The sequence below is a fragment of the Pelophylax lessonae genome, assembly GCF_965119305.1.
Source record: "Pelophylax lessonae genome assembly, chromosome: 3".
Classification (NCBI taxonomy): domain Eukaryota; kingdom Metazoa; phylum Chordata; class Amphibia; order Anura; family Ranidae; genus Pelophylax; species Pelophylax lessonae.
In genome coordinates this window covers 209700250-209719246 of record NC_138770.1, presented here as the reverse complement: position 1 = coordinate 209719246, position 18997 = coordinate 209700250, and the positions used below count along the sequence as shown (strand labels likewise).

Below are 18997 nucleotides of genomic sequence, written 5' to 3'. Positions count from 1 at the left end.
CCTTGTGACTGGCGTACCCCGCGGTGACCGATCAGGGACTGACGGAGTTGAATTCTTACTGGGCACTCAATGGGCAGGAGGGTTCGGACTTGCTGACTTGGGATGCCTTCAAGGCTACTATGCGGGGCACCTTTTCGTCTGCCATAGGCAATGCTCGGAAGGCTCGACAGACCAAGTTGGTCGAAGCCGAACGGGCATTGCATACGGCTGAACGGTAATATACCGACGACCCCACCCCACAAAACCACGCCTCCTGGCGGTCCAGGGCCCGTGATTTAGATCTAATTATTGTCGAGCGTACCCAAAAAAAGCTCTTTTATCAGAATCAGACTTTTCGAACTAGGGGATAAAAACAGTCGCCTTCTGGCCTACTTGGCTAGACCGGACTTTCAGCCTTGTGTCATTCCCCGGGTTACCACTCAGGCCGGTGTCATTGTGGAACAAACTCCTGATATTCTTCAGTTTTGTTGATTTTTACTCCTCTTTATATCAAACCAAAGCTCATTATACTATTGTTGAACTTGATAATTTTCTATATGATATTACCTTACCCACTTTGTCGGTTGATCAATCTTGCTTTTTAGATTCGCTCTTGACAGTGGATGAGATTGACGCAGCCCTGGCTACGTTCGCTTACAATAAGACACCTGGCTTGGATGGTTTCCCCATCGAATGGTACCTTCTAGGGAGTTGTTGGTCCCTCATTTATTCACTGTTCACTTGTGCCCTGAAGGAAGGACATCTGCCGCCCTCTATGACGGAGGCTCTCATTGTGCTCATCCCAAAGCCACGCAAGGATCCTCTTCTCTGTAAATTGTTTCGCCCGATATCGCTTATTAACACTGATGTGAAGATTTTGGCCAAGGTCCTTGCGAGGCGTCTGAATACGGTTGTCACGGACTTGGTGGGGGCGGACCAGTTGGGCTTTATTCCCGGCCGTTCCACCTCAATCAACTTGCGTAGACTCTTTACTAACCTTCAGACGACTCATGCTTTTGTGGGGTCCAGGGTTGTTGTGGCCCTGGACACCCACAAAGCTTTTGATTCCGTAGAATGGCCCTACCTGTGGGAGGTGTTAGCGAAATTTGGTTTTGGGCCGGGGTTCATAAATTGGGTGAGACTTCTATACCATCTTCCTTGCGCTCGTGTCAGACTCCTTTCCTATCTTTCTGGGTACCAGGCAGGGATGCCCGCTATCCCCGTTATTTGCCCTGGCCATTGAGCCCTTGGCTGCGCAGATACGCCTGTGTACGCGTATTGCGGGCTTTGCGATCAATGGCTTGGAAGAAAGTCTCCCTGTACGCAGATGATATGTTGATCTATCTGGCGGAGCCCTGCCAATCCCTCCCCATTCTATTGACTATTATTGAACGATTCGGTCATTTTTCTGGCTTCCGGGTGAACTGGAGTAAGTCTACTCTTTCCCCTGGACCCCCAGGCCATGCCCCCCTCTCTCGCATCTTGTCATCTGCAGGTGGTGGATAGGTTTCGATACTTGGGGATTGAGATTCAACTCCCCTGTCTTGTTTCTTTCCGAACAACTTTGGATCCCCTGGTTGCCCGTCTCAAGTCCTCTTTGCAACTTTGGTCTAAGCTTCCACTTAGTCTTAAGTAGGATTAATATATTTAAAATGATTTTCCTCCCCCGCTTTTTATGTGTTGAGTCATTCCCCGATCTATGTTCCCAAGTGTCGCTTCCAGGCCATTGACTCGCTTCTGACCTTTATTTGGGGGGGGGGGGGGGCGGGCGGCGCGTGTGGCCAGAGACTCCCTGCAGTTGCCAGTTGACGTGGGGGGGGCTTGCGGCGCCTAACCTACGCCTTTATTATTTTGCCTCTCAGTTGGCCCATGCATATTGGTGGTTCCACCCAGAGGACGGCTTTAGAAGCGGCCATTCTTACCTCCCTTTGAATCTCTACAAAATTTACTACATCGTAGATCCACCATGGGCAGACCGAACACTGCTATTATTTCTGTCACCCTACGAATTTTTGCGGCTACAACCCTGGACGACACAGACCAACCAAGGCTGTGTTCCCCCAATGCCCCCCTTTGGCACAATCCTCGGCTGCGGGAGTTTTTTGGTCGGGACAACGGTCTTTTCTGGGCCCGCCTCGGTGTGAAATCCGTTTCCCATTTGTATGTCCAGGGAACCTTACGGTCCTTTGTGGACATGCAATCTACCTTAACCTACCCTCTACGGCCCATTTCCGTTATTTGCAATTGAGACATGCAGCGGCCGCGCAGTTCGGCCTCCGGGATGTCTCGTTGGAACCATCCCCTTTGGAGTACCTCCTTTCTGATTCTTCGCATGAGAAGTTGGTCTCTACATACTACTCTAGGCTTTTACATTCTAAGTCCAAACGCTTGGCTGTGGTTGAGTCTCGGTGGCGGGAGAACGTCCCAGACTTGACGGAGGTGGTGTGGCAAGACGTCCTTCCTGAACAAATCCCTGTTGTGATTTCTTCCAGGGATAGGGTTATACAACTAAAATTCCTTTTATAGAGCATACTTTACTCAGTTTTTGCATAAAATAGGTAAATTACCCTCCCCTCTCTGTTCCAAGTGTAATATCGCTGAAGGGTCCTTCTTTCACATGTTTTGGGACTGTCCCCCTATCCGTGCCTTTTGGTCGGGGGTCACGGCTTTTATAGCTACTATTTCCCAGTTATCTAATATTTGTAGCCCCCTTCGTTGTCTACTGGGGTATGTGGATGATAATGCCCCTGCTCGCTCTAAATAGATTTTACGCTTGACCTTCTTTTATGCTAGGAAAGCTATTGCTGACGTTCCATTTTGGATCTCTATTCTTAATCAGGCTCTGATTATAAAATGACGTATGAGGCCAGAGGCTGTCCGAAAAAGTTCCAGAAAATCTGGTCTTTTTGGGTGGACTCTGACCTGACTACCTCCTCGGTCTCTGACCCTACCTAGGTGATGTTCGGTACGACTTATTGTGTTTTGAATATGTTAATATGCTACCTATGTTATTATTCTGTCTCCCCTTCTCCCCCAAAGGGGGATTTATACTGTGATTCCTTTTGACAAGAAAGCTGTACGATGTGTACACTGCTTATGTTATGGCATTCAATGTGCGATGAAGCCCCCATGTGTGTTTGGGCTTCTCCTCCTTTTATGATGTGTTATCTCTTCTGTTTTGTTGTTTTTTTTTTTTTTTTTTTTTTTTTTTGTTTGTTCAATAAAAGCACCTTTAAAAAAACAAAATCGAGCACCAAGTCTGCATATCGCTGAGCTCAGTCGCAGAATCGTTGCTGTCGTCGTCACTTTCCGTACCTGATGACTAATTTTCCCACAAATCGATACAGCTCAGCTCTTCAAGTTTTCGCTGTCGCTGTTTTCCAGTTTGTCTAAAAGCGCTTTTGCGCAAAAAAAGGGTTTTTGGACGCCATGGTCGTTCTCAATTTTCCAGGCACAAAGAACCGGAAAAGCACAGACAGGGCGCTGGAAAAGTCAGCAGGTGAAATTCTGAGGTAAATGACTTGATACAGTGTAATCCGTTAAAATAACTTTTGTATCAAGTCATTTATTGTATTTACTTTTTGAGATTGCCGCCGGTTCCACCCCCTGCGTCGCAATGCTCGCAGGGAAGGGAACCGGAGGACAGGTGCCGGCATCTGCTGAGCACAGAGCGGGGAGAGAGTGTGAGGATGCCTGCAGGACGGCTGAGGAGGACCGCGGGGGATCGCAGGGGAAGGTGAGTGTGATTCTAGGGTAAATCCTGAGTGTGGCTCCGGGTTACCGCTTTTGATACATTAAATTAACCTCAAGCCACACTCGGGAATACTGCTAGGGAGCTTAATGGTTTGTTAGCATTTCACAACAAACTATAAGGTCTGGTTCACACTATTGCAGGTGCGGGAATCTGTGATTCCTGCACCGTCAGCCATCAGCAGTCAAAATACGTGGGGATGCCACTCTTTCTTAATGGTACCCCACTCATTCTTAATGGTACCCCCATACATCTCAATCTGCAGCTCGTTTGCAGGTGCATGATTCCCCCCCCCCCCCCCCCCCAGTCACCACGTTTCGAAAATGGTGCTAAACCTTTTTTTCTGTGGGAAACGCATGCCTAGCAGTTCAAATGCTTGTTAAAAAGCTGGAGCCTCTCTACCCTCTAATGTTTGGCGTGCGTATTTTAACCTCTTGCTTACTGCCCTATGACTGCTGATTGCTGATCGTTGGGCAGAGACTCAGAACAGAGCTCTGCATAGAAACCAGTCAGCTTCCAGGGTTTTTTTTTTTGTCAAAGCTTCATTAAACATGTGGAGGTTAGAATCTGATTGGCTACAATGCACATATTTTGTACTCTCTGGTTTTAGTAAATCAACCGTATAGTATTTGAAAAGTGAGTATATGCTGTTGGGGAGGGCTAAGCTAACGGCTTAATTTCTGCCTTATAGCAGTGTTATTGCTACAGGGCGGCACCTCTGTGCCGGTTCATGTGTATATACAGTGGGGAAAATATGTATTTGATCCCCTGCAGATTTTGTAAGTCTGCCCTCTTACAAAGAAATGAAGAGTCTATCATTTTTATCATAGGTGTATTTTAGATGGAGACCGAATATCAACCAAAAATCCAAAAAAGACACAATTCAAATGTTTTAAATTGAGTTGCAGTTCAGTGACTAAGTATTTGATCCCCAAGTGAAAGCATGACTTGGTACTTGGTGAAGAATCCCTTGGTGGTAAGAACAGAGGTAAGGCGTTTTTTTTGTAGTTAGCAGGTTTGCACAGCTCACAAGGGATTTTGGTCCACTCGTCACAGACTTTTCTAAATCCTTAGTTTCTTGGCTGTCCTTGGCTGCTCCCTTCATAAATTTTTTTGGCTAGTCCACTCCATGACCTTAATGTGCTTCTTCTTGAGCCACTCCTTTGTTGCCTTGGCGGTATGTTTTGGGTCATTGTCATGCTAAAAGACCCAACCATGAGCCATCTTCAGTATTCTGGGTGAAGGAAAAAGGTTATCATCCAGGATTTTACAATACATGGCCCCATCCATTGGCCTCTCAGTGCGGCTAAGTTGGTCTGTACTTTTAGCAGAGAAACCGCCCCAAAGCATAATGTTTCCACCTCCATGCTTGACTGTAAGGATGGTGTTCTTAGGATCATGGTCAGCATTTTTCTTCCTTCAAACATGGGAGTTTCCCCCTCGTCAAAAAGGCACATGTACAATCGTGCCATGGAACATTTAAATGATTCAGAGAAGGATTGGGTGAAAGTGCTGTGGTCTGATGAGACCCAAATTGAGTTCTTTTGGCATTCACTTGCCTTGCTGTGTTTGCAGAAAGAAAAATGCAGACTATGACCCTAAAAACACCATCACTACAGTCAAGCATGGAGGTGGAAACATTATGCTTTTGGGGCGGTTTCTTTGCTAAAGGTATGGCTCTTTTCCACTGCAAGTACTGGCTCAGCTCCACTCGGCACTGCTTGGCCCAGCTCGGCTCAGTTTGCTTTTCCACTGCGTGGTATAAGTCGGCACATTTCAGCACTGTGTAGGCTCTACTCAGCTCGGTTTGCTTTTCCACTGTTGTAGTACTTAGTGGGTGGGATTACGATTCTCTGACCAATCAGTGGCTAGTAGTGACAAACAATGCTGCATGCAAAGGATTGTGGGATATGGTATCGGTACGGCCTGCTTGGAACCCCAACCGAGGTGGTACTGTTTAAGCGAGCCGTACCATATAGTGGAAAAGCGCCGCTGTACCGAACCGTTCTAACCCGTACCATGCGGTACCATGCAGCGGAAAAGTGCCAAACCGATCCATACCATGCAGTGGTAAAGCGCCTGTACAGGCTGACTTTGCTGCAGTGAGGGGTCAGTGTATAGGGCCATTTATTGTAAAACCTTGGGTGAGAATCTTCTTCCCTCAGCCAGAACACTGAAGATGGGTGGTGGATGGGTCTTCCAGCACGACAATGACTCAAAACATACTGCCAAGGCAACATTGGAGTGGCTCAAGAAGCAGCACATTAAGGTCATGAAGTGGGCTAATCAGTCTCCAGACCTTTAATCCTATAGAAAATTTATGGAGGGAGCTAAAACCTTTGAGTTGCGAAGAGACAGCCAAGAAACCTTAGGGATTTAGAGAAGATCTGTAAAGAAAAGTGGACCAAAATCCCTCCCGAGATGTGTACAAACCTGGTCACCAACTACAAGAAACGTCTTCTCTCTGTGCTTGCCAACTAGGGTTTCTCCACTTAGTACAAAGTCCTGTTTTGCTTGGGGATCAAATTCTTATTTTACTCACTGAACTGTAATTTATTTATAGAATGTTTTTTGTTTTTTTTTTTTTTCTGGATTTTTGGTTGATATTCTCTCCCATCGTTTAAAATACACGTATGATAAAAATTATAGACCCTTCATTTCTTTTTGGGCAAACTTACAAAATCTGCAGGAGTTCAAATAATAATTTCTCACTCGATCATTGATGGACACAGCGCTCCATATTCAGAACCATAGCGTTATATCACGCCCTACAGGAGTAGGCAGAAAAAACAACTTGGCTACGCTTTCGGGCAGTCCTAGCTGATAAACATCCCCCTCTGCTATGGGCCTTTAGGTTTTTTTTTTGTTTTTTTTTTTTTTTATTTTTCTGCCTAGTTCAGGAGTAAGGACCTGACTCCCTGCCGGGATCTCTGGTTCTTGCAATTTTTTTTCTTTTTTTTTTTTTTTTCTTTCTGGTTTTTCTTGTGGAGATCTACAATCAACAGCCGGCTGGGCATTTAGAGACAGTGGTCCCCCCAGTCCGTCTATCGAGGATGCGTGGACTGTTAGCTGTGGGCTAGGTCGGCTGCGACATGGACCCACTGGGCGGGGGCTGGCTAGTGAGTTAAAGGCTCTCACAAGGTCGCGTACGACTGGGCTTCTGGTCTGAGTCTCAGCGTTCCCATGGCCAACAGCCCCCCACTTTGGTGACGAGGGGTTTTGTCTGGATCCCTTGGTGGATCCTCCTGGTGCAGTGTGGGGGCGGACATGGGTACCCCTCTGTTGTGGTGGGACTTTGTGGGTTCTCCTTTTCCCCATTCCCCCAGGCTTGGTACTGCTGGGATGGCCCCCCTTTTCTGCGGCAGCTTGGTGGGCTGCTTCTCCCGGGACAGGTTTCACATTGTCTCGGGGAGCCTCGTGATGCATGGCGGCAATTTTCTTGTGGTCCGGTCTTTGGATCGGCGGCCATGTTTTCAGGGTCCGGCTTCCATTTTCAGTTGGTCTGGCATGCTCTGGAGCAGCGGCAGGGCCTTCTGGGCCCCTCCTTTTTTTTTTTTTTTTTCCCCTGTGTGGATTCTCGGATTTCCTTCCTTTTGGACTCTGCACATGGGTCTCTGGCTTTCAGGTGACTGGTGCTCCTCCTGGTTTGTGGTGAGTCTGCTTGGGGGTCCTTCTCTTTGCTGTAATGTGGGCTCTGGTCAGTCGAGTCCCCTGGCAGTGCCAAACCCCTTGCGCTAGTGGGTATTTTTTTTTTTTCTAGTGAGTCAGGAGCACGTTTTTTCCCACCTGATTCTCTCTCGGAGGCAGGTGTTTCCCAGTGGAGGTGGTTTTTGGGCGGAAGGCTAGCAGGAAGCGGACCCCACCTTCTCCTGCTTCATCTGTCTCGTCAGATCAGGTGTCTGGCCTAGTCGCTGTGGACATAGCCTGTTCTGTGCGACTTGACGCCATGCTCCTTGATCAGCCGGATCATGAGGATTACTCCTCCACGGCCGCAGCAGCTCATTTAAAGGCGCTGGTGGACGCACTGTTTACCTCAGTGCAAGAGACGTGAAAGATGAAGGCTGTGGCCGAGGCAGCTGCGGATGTGCCTGTCCCCTTTTGCACTCAGTCTCGTATGGCTAGAGTGTTTGCTTATCCATCCTATTTTTACATATTTGTTTACAAAGGATGGGAGTGCCCCTTTGTGGTCCCGAAACGCTTTGCGGTGTGTCATCCTTTTTGAGGAATGCCTTTTAAAGAGGGTACTGTTCCACCGGTGATGTACATTTTTTTTTTTTTTTTCCAGGTAAAATAAAGCAACCAGGATCCCAATGGAGGAATTCCCCGGCCTTTAAGGACCCGGCTAAAAGAAAAGCGGAGTCGGTGGCCTGCAACATGCTTACCATTGCTGGTTCGGCATTGGCCACTGCCATGGTGTCTCAGACGCTAACTGAATGGGCAAAACTTTTGTGTCACATACTGGGAAGTGGGCAGGTTCCTCCTGCTTACGTTGTTAGCGGATTAGTTGGTCCAGGGACTGCAGTTGGTTTGCAATGCTTCTCAGAATGCGGCCCCTTTCCTTTCCAAGCTCTCCGTTTCGACAGGATTTGTGGCTTAAGTGTTGGTCTGCAAATCAAACCTCCAAGAAGGTTCTCACTGATTTGCCTTTTCAAGGCAATCGCTTGTTTGAGGCTACCCTGGATAATGACGTAAGAGTCTCACCGGGGGTAAGAGTACCTTCCTTCCACAGTCTGGGAAGTGGAAGGAGCCTAGTCGGAGACGCGGCGTTTCCTTCTCGACGCACAGTTTTTTTTTTCGTCCTTCGGGAGCCACTTCAAGCCCTCCTCGTGAGATTCCAAGCGGCCCTGGTCCGCCAAGCTGAGAGCACTTCTCTAGACCCCCATCGACAAGGCCCCGTTAAGCATGAAGGTGCACCCTCGCCTATGCCGGGGGTGGGGGGGGGGGGACATCTTTGCTGGTTTCCAGGCCTGTGGACCTCCTTGGCGAACGACAATTGGGTGGTCCATGAAGTAATTCTGTCCTAGAGGAGCACTATCCGTTCGTGCCATTACCGTTTGTTCTTGCCTCCGCTCCTCGGGTCTTGACGTTGATACGTCAGCGAAGGATTGCTGTGCTGGGCTACTTGGACGACCTCACTTTTGCAAGCAGAGTCCTGGTCTGCATTGGTGATTGATGTGGAGATCACTATCCAGACCTTGAAAGAGTTTTGTTGGCTTCTGCCAGAAGTCTTCCCTGATCTCGTCTAGGAAATTGGATTACCTGGGTCTGACTCTGGATTCAACTCTGGCCAGAGTTTCTTCACCCTGGACAAGCTCCAGAAGTTGCATTCTGCGATTCATCTGTTGCCATCCCACAGGTAGTCCTCCCTCTGGGCCTGATGGTGTCTCCCTTTTTGAGACGGTCCGATTTGCACAGTTCCATATGAGGCTTCTTCAGAGAAAGATCTTGTTAAAATGGAATAGTGTCCAAAGTTTCTGGACAATCAGATTTGTCTGATCCGAAAAAACTATGTACCTCTGTGTGAAACGCGTCTACTGTCCTACCCTGCTGTACCTTGTACCACTTATGTGAATAAAGGAACTTTTCCTTGTTGGATTCCGTAGTGGTGTGCAATCATTTTTCTTCTTTTTATGCTTCTGGTGGCGAGCCGAGGTTTAGCACCCACCTTGAATCGTAGACTTTGACTAGCCTGAGCGGTGTTCTCTCTTCATTCCTCTTCCACTACGGCCGCGAATGAAAAGGCGCTTGTGGAGGCACTGATTATATCAGTGTTGGAAACTTTAAAATTGGAGGACACTGCTGATGCTGCATTGGTTGTGCTGGTGCAATTTGGCACCCATAGACCATCCAAGCTGACTAAGGTGTTAACTTATTTTGCCTATTTCGACGAGATTGTCACTAGTCAGTGGGGGTTCCCAAAACGCATGGTTGGAATATCTAAGAGTTTCGCTAGGAGATATCCCTATGAGTAGTCTCTTTTGAAGAAGCTGACGTTTCCATCGGCGGTGGACTCGGGTTTCCAGATTAAATAAGGCCACACTTCTTCTGGTGGAGGATTCCCCGTCTTAAGGAGAAGAGGTCATTAAAGGTCTTATGGGAGGTAAGAGTACTCTGCTTCTATAGGTTGCAAAGGGCAAAGAGCCTCGTCGTAAACGTGGTCCTTTCTCTTCCACTCACAAACTGCCCTTTCGTCCTGTGGGTTTGCGGGACAAGGGACAAAAGACCACCCCTCGCTTTGCAGGGGGGTTTCAAGAGGCCCTGGGCTGGCAAGTCAAAAGCGGGTTCTGCTAGTTCTACAGACAAGCCTTCCTTTGCCTGAAGGAGCACCCTCACATGTATCTGGGGTGGGGAGGACGTCTTTGCTTTTTACCAAACCTGTGGACCTCTCTCTCATTCAAGACAAATGGATCCATGAGTAGTTTTGGTCCTTGCCTCCGGCGAGGTTCTTTGCTTCCAACTTGCGCCTGTCCCCGGATTGGCTGTAGGGCCTTTACGGGGCGGGGCAGGATCTGCTAGCACAGGGTGTAATTGTTGCGGTTCCAGAGGTGGAACGTTTTTTCAGAGATTTTATTAATCCATTTACTGTTCCCAGGAAGGAAGGCAAGGTCCGTCCGATCTTGGACCTCCCTTGTTCCTTTTTGGTGTCCCGTCTGCTGGAGTTTCTACAACAGGGTGTAAACGTTTGGCTCTGGGCACAGTCAAGGGCCAGATTTCTGCCTTGGCAATTTCTTTCCAAGGACCGTTGGCTGCACATTCTTTGATTCATACTTTGTTCAGGGGATTCGCCACTTGGCTCCTCCGGTAAGGTCTCGGGTACTGCCGTGGGACCTCAATTTTGGTACTGTTCTTCAAAAACCGCCTTTTGAAAATATATTTCTCTTACGTCCTCCGACAGTCGCCGCCTCTTCATATTTGTCACATATGGGGTATTAGACTTTGCTCCGAAGGAGTAGCTAGGCAACAGAATATGTTAACATTAAAGCTTTTAACATATCCCACCCTCAAGGGGTGGTCCCCTCAGTCAATACCCTCCTACTTCCTGCAACCATATCTCAGTTTTAATGTCTAGCTTGTCAGGACCCTTTGAACAGATCAGGGAGATCTCGTTGTCTATGTTGTCCTAAAAGGTCGCCTTTTTGGTGGCGATCACTTCGGCTCGCAGAGTGTCGGAGATGGCAGCTTTGTCCTGCAAGTCTCCGTACCTGGTTGTTCATTTGGATAAGGTGGTCTTACGACCTAATCCCTCTTTTCTTCCGAAACGAGTTTCGGAATTCCATCTTAAAGAGGTTGTAAACTCGTATAAAATTTTTTTTTTTTTTTTTACACCCTGCAAAAGAAAGACATAATGAGCTAGTATGCATCGCATATTAGCTCATTATGCAATACTTACCTCAGAACGAGCCCCCGCCGTGCCGCTCACTCACCTCTGACGGGCGACATGTCTAGTCGCCCGTCTTCCGGGATCGCGGCATCCGGCCATCTGATTGGCCGGAGCCGCGGTGACGTCACTCCCGCGCACGCGCGCGGGAGCCGACAGTCACGGCACGGGGCTCTGAAGGAACGGCACGATCAGCCGTTCCTTCAGAGCGCATGCGCCAGTGACGTCACTGGCGACATGTAAGGTAAATATCTCCTAAACGGTACATGTTTAGGAGATATTTACAGTACCTATAGGTAAGCCTTATCATAGGCTTACCTATAGGTACAAGTTGTAGAGGAGGGTTTACTTCCTCTTTAATGAGGATATTGTCTTACCTTCGCTGTGCGCGAAGCCTAAACATCCAAAGGAGGTGAGATTGCATTCTCTGGATGTTGTTCGGGCGATAAGGGTTTACCTTAAATCGACTGAGTCTTTTCGAAAGACGGACTCCTTGTTTGTTCTTCCAGAGGGTCCTCGGAAGGGCATGGCGGCTTCAGCCTCTACCATCGCAAAATGGATCAGGCAGACCATTGAACAGGCCTATGCTTTGCAGGGGAAGGTTCCCCCTGTGCCTGTGAAGGCGCACTCTACTAGATCTTTGAGTACGTCTTGGGCCTGTCGTCATGGGGCTTCTGTAGCCCAGGTGTGTAAGGCGGCGACCTGGTCGACTGTACACACGTTCACAAGATTCTACAAAGTAGATGTTCAGGCATCGGCGGATGCTTCCTTTGGCCGCAAGGTTCTTAGTGCGGCAGTTCCCTAGGGTCCCTTGTTGGGGACCTCTGGCTGTTGGGATAAGTTTTGTATCCCCTGGTTTTTTTGTCTTTTCCTGGGTTGTTGCTCCTGTTGAGCACTTGTTTTTTTCTATTGCCCAGCTGGTTTCCTTCCTTTGGTAAGGTTCCTTTCTTTGATGCGGAGACTGCGTTGCCTTTCGGCGCGGATGCGTTTCCCACCCCTCATGTTTGCACTGCTTTGGGACGTCCCCATATGTGACGAATATGAAGAGGCGGCGACTGTCGGAGGACGTAAGAGAAAACGGAATTTTTGTAAAATCTTACCTGTAAAATTCCTTTCTCTGAGTCCTCCGACAGTCGCCGCCCCCGCCCCTCTTTTGGGGTTTGGTTGTATACTCTACTGCTATTCCACTAAAACTGAGATATGGTTGCAGGAAGTAGGAGGGTATTGACTGAGGGGACCACCCCTTGAGGGTGGGATATGTTAAAAGCTTTAATGTTAACATATTCTGTTGCCTAGCTACTCCTTCGGAGCAAAGTCTAATACCCCATATGTGACGAATATGAAGAGGCGGCGACTGTCGGAGGACTCAGAGAAAGGAATTTTACAGGTAAGATTTTACAAAAATTCCGTTTTCTCTTACGTCCTCCGACAGTCGCCGCCTCTTCATATTCGTCACAATGGGGTATTAGACTTTGCTCCGAAGGAGTAGCTAGGCAACAGAATGTTAACATTAAAGCTTTTAACATATCCCACCCTCAAGGGGTGGTCCCCTCAGTCAATACCCTCCTACTCCTAGCTGTTCTTTTTGTCAGCATTAGTTATTTCTTCTGACGAAGAGGATCATGCGGGCTGGGTCTCGGGCTGATCCCCCTGGTCGCAGGTCGTGGATCGGTGGCTTCCCAGCCTGCCATCGAGCGTTCAGCCAGGTAACGCTCCTGGCACAGTGAACGACCCATCCCTGTTCGGTGCAGGGATGATTGGTGAGGTGGCTACCTCACTGGACGCTGTGCGGTTTCTTAACCCCCATTTTGTGTGCGACTCTCCCTGCCTCATGTGCAGCGGCTTGTTCGCCTGTGCGGGTCCCCCACACCATTGAGAGGTAAGTGTATCTATGTGGGGACCTGTCTGTCTGGGGGGGTGTCAGTCTGGGACTGTGTAACCTGCCTCTGTTCACACTGTTTGTCTCCCTATCACTCTGCTGCATGCTGCGGGCTGCAGGGAGGGGGGGGGGGGGAGCTGTGTGACACTGTCTGTGTCAGCCTTGTTCAGTGTGAGAAGCTGTGTGCTGTGGGGCATGTTTTGTGTCATGTTTGGGCACAATACAGCGATCGCTGCGGCGATCTGCCATGTTTTTTTATATATGGATGGTGTTATGTGCATTACTGTACTGTAGGAGCGGCGGTTTCGGCGCCAAACGGCGCCATTTTGCCTGCACTCGCTCCGGCCGCATGTTCTACATGCATGGCGGCCATTTTCTTGTAGCCTCCCATAGGCTTTAATAGAGCGCCCTGGTCTCATCACTTCCTCTTCTCCTGGGTACACCGATCGAGGCAGCAGCAGCGGCGAGGGTCTCCTCAGGTTTTATCCTTCTGTTCTTGCTATCCATTGCCTGTGTCAGTTTATTGTCCCTGTTGGGGTCTCATTGTGCTTGTGTGTGGTGCGGTGGGCTGCGCTCGCCGCGCTTGTTAAAGGGGCAGTTAACCCTTTATTCTCCGGCATATCATATTGGGGCAATGGATTCTCAGGAGGGCAAATTTCCTGCCACCTTGGTGGAAAGCCAGGGGACCGCTGTTTCCCCCCCAGGGGGGGATTTGGCCACTATTGTGGCCGGCCTTGCTGCTCAGGTGCAGATGCTGGTGGCTGCTCAATCTACTAAAAGACCCAGAGTTTCTATTTCCTCTGATTCTGAGGGTGAAGGTGATGGGGCTGTTATGGCGGGGGTCTCCTTATCGGGGTCCCACTCCTCCCTGGATCTAGTGGGGTCCGAGGTGGAGGCTGAGGTTGAGGGGGTTGATAATTCTCCCCCTGGCTCGCCTGAAGAGCTTGCAATCATGGATGACTTGATTGCTTCCATAAAACAAACGCTGCGTTTGCAGGATGAAGTGTGTCCCCCCGCTGCCTTGGCGGCTTATGGGACGCAGAGAAAACACAGGACGCCGCAGGTTTTTCCCTGCAATGATGATTTTCAGCGCGCTGTTAAGGAACAGTGGCGCAATTTAAGCAAACCTTTTACTGTGCCAAGTAGGTTCAAGCTGCGTTATCCTTTTTCGCCTTCCACTGATGAACGGTGGTGTGTACCACCCCCGGTGGATCACGCAATTGCGGTTTTGAACAAATCCACTGCGATTCCTGCAGAGGATTCCCCGGTGTTCCGTGATGCCACGGATAGAAGAATGGAGTCTCTTGCCCGTCATACTTATTCTGTTACGGGTTCTATGCTTAAAGCTCTGTTTGCCTCTCTCATGGCGGCCCAGGCTGTCGCAAGTTGGACGCAGATGCTTAGGCGCGTCCTAGTGGCAGATTCGGCCTCGCCGGCGACCCTGGATATGGTGGATCAAATCCACCAGGGTGTCATGTATCTGTGTGATGCGGACTTGGACTTAGTCCCGTTGGCTGCACGTGTACACAGCGTGGCGGTGTTGTCTCGCCGCCTGGTTTGGTTGAAGTGTTGGTCGGTGGACCAATCTTCACGTAAGACCTTAGCCAATCTGCCTTATGATGGGTCTCGCCTTTTTGGGGAGTCCTTGGATGTGTTGATTAAGGGGATCAGCGGAGGTAAGAGCACTCTCTTGCCCCATTTCCCCAAGGCTAAGGGGGCTTCTGGGAAGAAGCATGCTAATTTTCGGCCCCCTCAGGGGTCCTTTCGTGCCTTTCGGTCGCACTACAAGGGCAAACCGTTCAAGGGACAAGGCTCTCAAAAGAAGCCCTGGTCTGGTAAACAGAAGTCCGGTCAGTCCGGACCCGCTGCCCATAACAGTGCGGGCTGAAGGGGCGCCCTCACCCAGTTTTGGGGTGGGGGGACGCTTGCTTGGTTTTCTTCAACCCTGGTTGGCCCGCGTGCGGGACAGGTGGGTTCAGGAGATCGTTCGATCTGGTTTCAAGATCGAGTTTCTCTCTCGGCCGGAGAGCAGATTTTTTCCCTCAAATCTTCAACTATCTCCAGAGCGTTTACGGGACCTGCACCTGGCAGTGCGAGACCTGAGGGCTCAGGGAGTGGTGGTTCCGGTGCCTCATTGGGACAGACTTTGGGGGTTTTATTCCAATCTGTTCACCGTGCCCAGGAAGGAGGGCAATGTTCGTCCAATTCTGGACTTGAAGGCTCTAAACCGCTCTGTGCGGGTTCGCAAGTTCCGCATGGAATCCCTGCGGTCGGTGGTGGCTGCCCTGGTTCCAGGGGAATTCATGGCCTCCATCGATTTGAAGGATGCGTATCTTCACATCCCCATTTTCGAGGGTCACCAGAGGTACCTTTGATTCGCCATTGCGGAGGATCACTACCAGTTCGTGGCGTTACCTTTTGGTCTCGCCTCGGCTCCGCGGGTTTTCACCAAGGTGCTTGCACCGGTTCTGGCATTATTGAGAGCCCAGGGCATCTCTGTCCTGGGGTATCTGGACGACATTCTGGTTCGGTCTGCGACCAGCCAGGGTCTGGAGAAGGACCTGTCTGTCACGCTGCACACTCTGCAGGAGTTTGGTTGGACGATAAATTTTCCAAAGTCGACACTGAGTCCGTTGGTTCGTCTTCCCTACCTGGGAATGATCCTGGAATCGGTTCAGGCGAAGGTCTTCCTGCCGGAAGACAAACTCGTAACTCTTCAGGAGGAAGTCAGGTCCCTCAGGGACTTTCCGCACTCGTCTCTGCGGACGTGCATGAGATGTCTGGGATTGATGGTCTCGGCCTTCGAGGCGATTCCCTTCGCCCAGTTTCACACGCGGGGTCTCCAAGCGGAGATCCTGTCCAGGTGGGACGGGCGACCTCAATCTCTGGATCTTCAAATCTCGTTGGGCCATCGCACCAGAAGGGACCTTCTGTGGTGGCTCCAGTCCCCGATGGTGTCGGGGGGCAAGTCTTTTCGTCCTATCTTGTGGACGGTGATCACCACGTATGCCAGCCTGTCGGGCTGGGGTGGTGTTCTGGGCGTTCTGTCCGCCCAGGGAACTTGGTCGGAGGGGGAGTCCTCCCTCCCGATCAACATTCTGGAATTGCGTGCGATAAATCTCTCTTCATCGTTGGACGGACCGGCTGCAGGGCTGCCCGGTTCGGGTGCAGACGGACAATGCCACGGCGGTGGCCTACATCAACCACCAAGGGGGCACCAGGAGTGCCCGAGAAGTGGCCGACATTCTGTCCTGGGCCGAGACTCGTGTCCCGGCGATAACGCCGGTTCACATTCCGGGGGTGGAGAACTGGCAGGCGGACTATCTGAGTCGCCAGACCCTGGATCAGGGGGAATGGTCTCTCCACCCGGCTGTCTTCCATATGTTGTGCGCGAAGTGGGGTCTTCCAGATGTGGACCTGTTCGCGTCTCGTCTCAACAACAAGGTGAGAAGGTTCGTGGCAAGGACGCGCGACCCTCGGGCAGACGCGTTAGTGGCTCCGTGGCATCAGTACAAGCTGATGTATGCGTTTTCACCGATTCGGTTGCTGTCCAGGTTCCTTCGCAGGTTACACTCGGAACGCAGCACGGTGATTCTTGTGGCGCCGGATTGGTCACGCCGGTCCTGGTACACAGACCTCGTGAATCTGGCGGGGCGTCTGCCTCTTCGAGACGATCTCCTGTCTCAAGGGCCGATATACCATCCTGCTTTACAGTCGCTGGCTTTGACGGCCTGGCTGTTGAGACTGAGGTCCTGAAGGAGAGGGGTCTCTCCCCTGGGGTCGTTCATACCTTGATCAACGCGAGGAAGTCTTCCTCGGGGAAGGTTTACTACTGTACTTGGAAGGCCTATTTTGCCTGGTGTGAGTCCAGGGGGTTTTCACCCCGCACGTACTCGGTTTCCCCGAGTGTTGTCCTTCCTTCAAACAGGTGTCGATCAGCGTTTGGCGCTGGCTACGATAAAGGGTCAGGTGTCTGCGCTGGCCGTTCTTTTTCAACGTCCCGTGGCTTCCAACTCCTTGGTTGGCACTTTTGTTCAGGGAGTGCGGCATCTGGTTCCTCCTAGGAGGGATCCTCTGCCCCCTTGGGACTTGAATCTCGTTCTATCAGTGTTACAACGTGCTCCTTTTGAACAGATCAGGGAGATCTCGTTGTCTATGTTGTCCAAAAAGGTCGCCTTTTTGGTTGCGATCACTTCGGCTTGCAGAGTGTCGGAGCTGGCGGCTTTGTCCTGCAAGTCTCCGTATCTGGTTTTTCACTTGGATAAGGTGGTCTTGCGACCTAATCCTCCTTTTCTTCCGAAGCGAGTTTCAGAATTCCATCTCAATGAGGATATTGTCTTGCCTTCGCTGTGCGCGAAGCCTAAACATCCGAAAGAGGTGAGACTACATTTTTTGGATGTTGTTCGGGCGATAAGGGTTTACCTTAAATCGACTGAGTCTTTTCGAAAGACTGACTCCTTGTTTGTTCTTCCAGAGGGTCCTCGGAAGGGCATGGCGGCGTCGGCCTCTACCATCGCCAAATGGATCAGGCAGACCATTGAACAGGCCTATGCTTTGCAGGGGAAGGTTCCCCCTGTGCCTGTGAAGGCGCACTCTACTAGATCTCTGAGTACGTCTTGGGCCTGTCGTCATGGGGCTTCTGTAGCCCAGGTGTGTAAGGCGGCGACCTGGTCGAACGTACACACTTTCACAAAATTCTACAAGGTCGATGTTCAGGCATCGGCGGATGCTTCCTTTGGCCGCAAGGTTCTTAGTGCGGCTGTTCCCTAGGATCACCTGTTGGGATCCCTGGCTGTTGGGATAGGTCTTTTATCCCCTGGTTATTTGTTTTTTCCTGGGTTATTGCTCCTGTTGAGCAAGTTTTTTCCTTTTGCCCAGCTGGTTTCCTTCCTTTGGTAAGGTTCCTTTCTTTGATGCGGAGACTGCGTTGCCTTACGGCGCGAATGCGTTTCCCACCCCTCATGTTTGCACTGCTTTGGGACGTCCCCATTGTGACGAATATGAAGAGGCGGCGACTGTCGGAGGACTCAGAGAAAGGAATTTTACAGGTAAGATTTTACAAAAATTCTGTTTTGTGAACTTCCTCTGCTTACTCGATCACAGAAAGTAGCCTTTTTGGTGGCTATTCAGCAAGCAGCGTGTCGGAACTGGCTGCGTTGTCCTGCCGGTCACCTTACCTGGTGGTTCACAGGGACAAAGTGGTTCTATGTCCCTGTCAGTCATTCCTTCCTAATGTCGTCTTGGGTTTTCACTTGAATGAAGACATTGTGTTGCCTTCTTTGTGCCCTAAGCCGACATTTCCTAAAGAAATGGCTTTGCATTCCCTGGATGTTGTTTGGTCAATCAGGGTGTACCTGGCGGCGACTGAGTCGATTTGAAAATGTTATTCTTTGTTTGTCCTTTTACGGATGGATTTCGTAAAGGGCAGGCTGCGTCTGCTGTGACCATTTAAAGATGGATCAAGCAGGCGGTGGTGCAGGCCTATTCCATTAAGGGTCAGGCTCCTCTTTTTCCCTGTTTAAGGCACATTCTGCAAGGGCGCTTAGTGCCTCCTTGGCCTTCCATCATCAGGCGTCAGGGGCTCAGGTGTGCAAGGTGGCCACATGGTCATCTGTGCATACATTTACCAAGTTCTACAAGGTGGGTGTACTCGCATCTGCGGATGCTGCGTTCGGCCGCTAAGTTTTGCACACGGCTGTTGCATAGGTTCCTGCCTCTTGAGGGTGTGATCTTTCTGGTTGGGGAGCTCCAGTTTCTGGTTTACTGGCCTGGCTATGTTTTTAGCCCTTTTTGGGAATTGTGTGCATTGCTGGGTTTTTTCCCATCCATGTTGACACTGTTTTGGGACGTCCCAAAGGTCAAAAGATATGGAGCTATCTCCATCAGTGAACGAAAGGGAAAACCAGATTTTTTTCTTACCGCAAAATCCTTTTTCTCTGATCGTCACACAGCACCCACCCCTCTGTTGACTTGGGTTATGTATTCTTCTGACACTGCTTGTTACTAACTG

General features: G+C 50.1%; 1 protein-coding gene across 2 annotated transcripts in view; it reads left to right on the top strand.

The window, feature by feature from the left end:
* Positions 1–18997, top strand: part of CUL3 (cullin 3) — a 328571-nt gene that overhangs the window by 125197 nt on the left and 184377 nt on the right. The window lies entirely within an intron of this gene.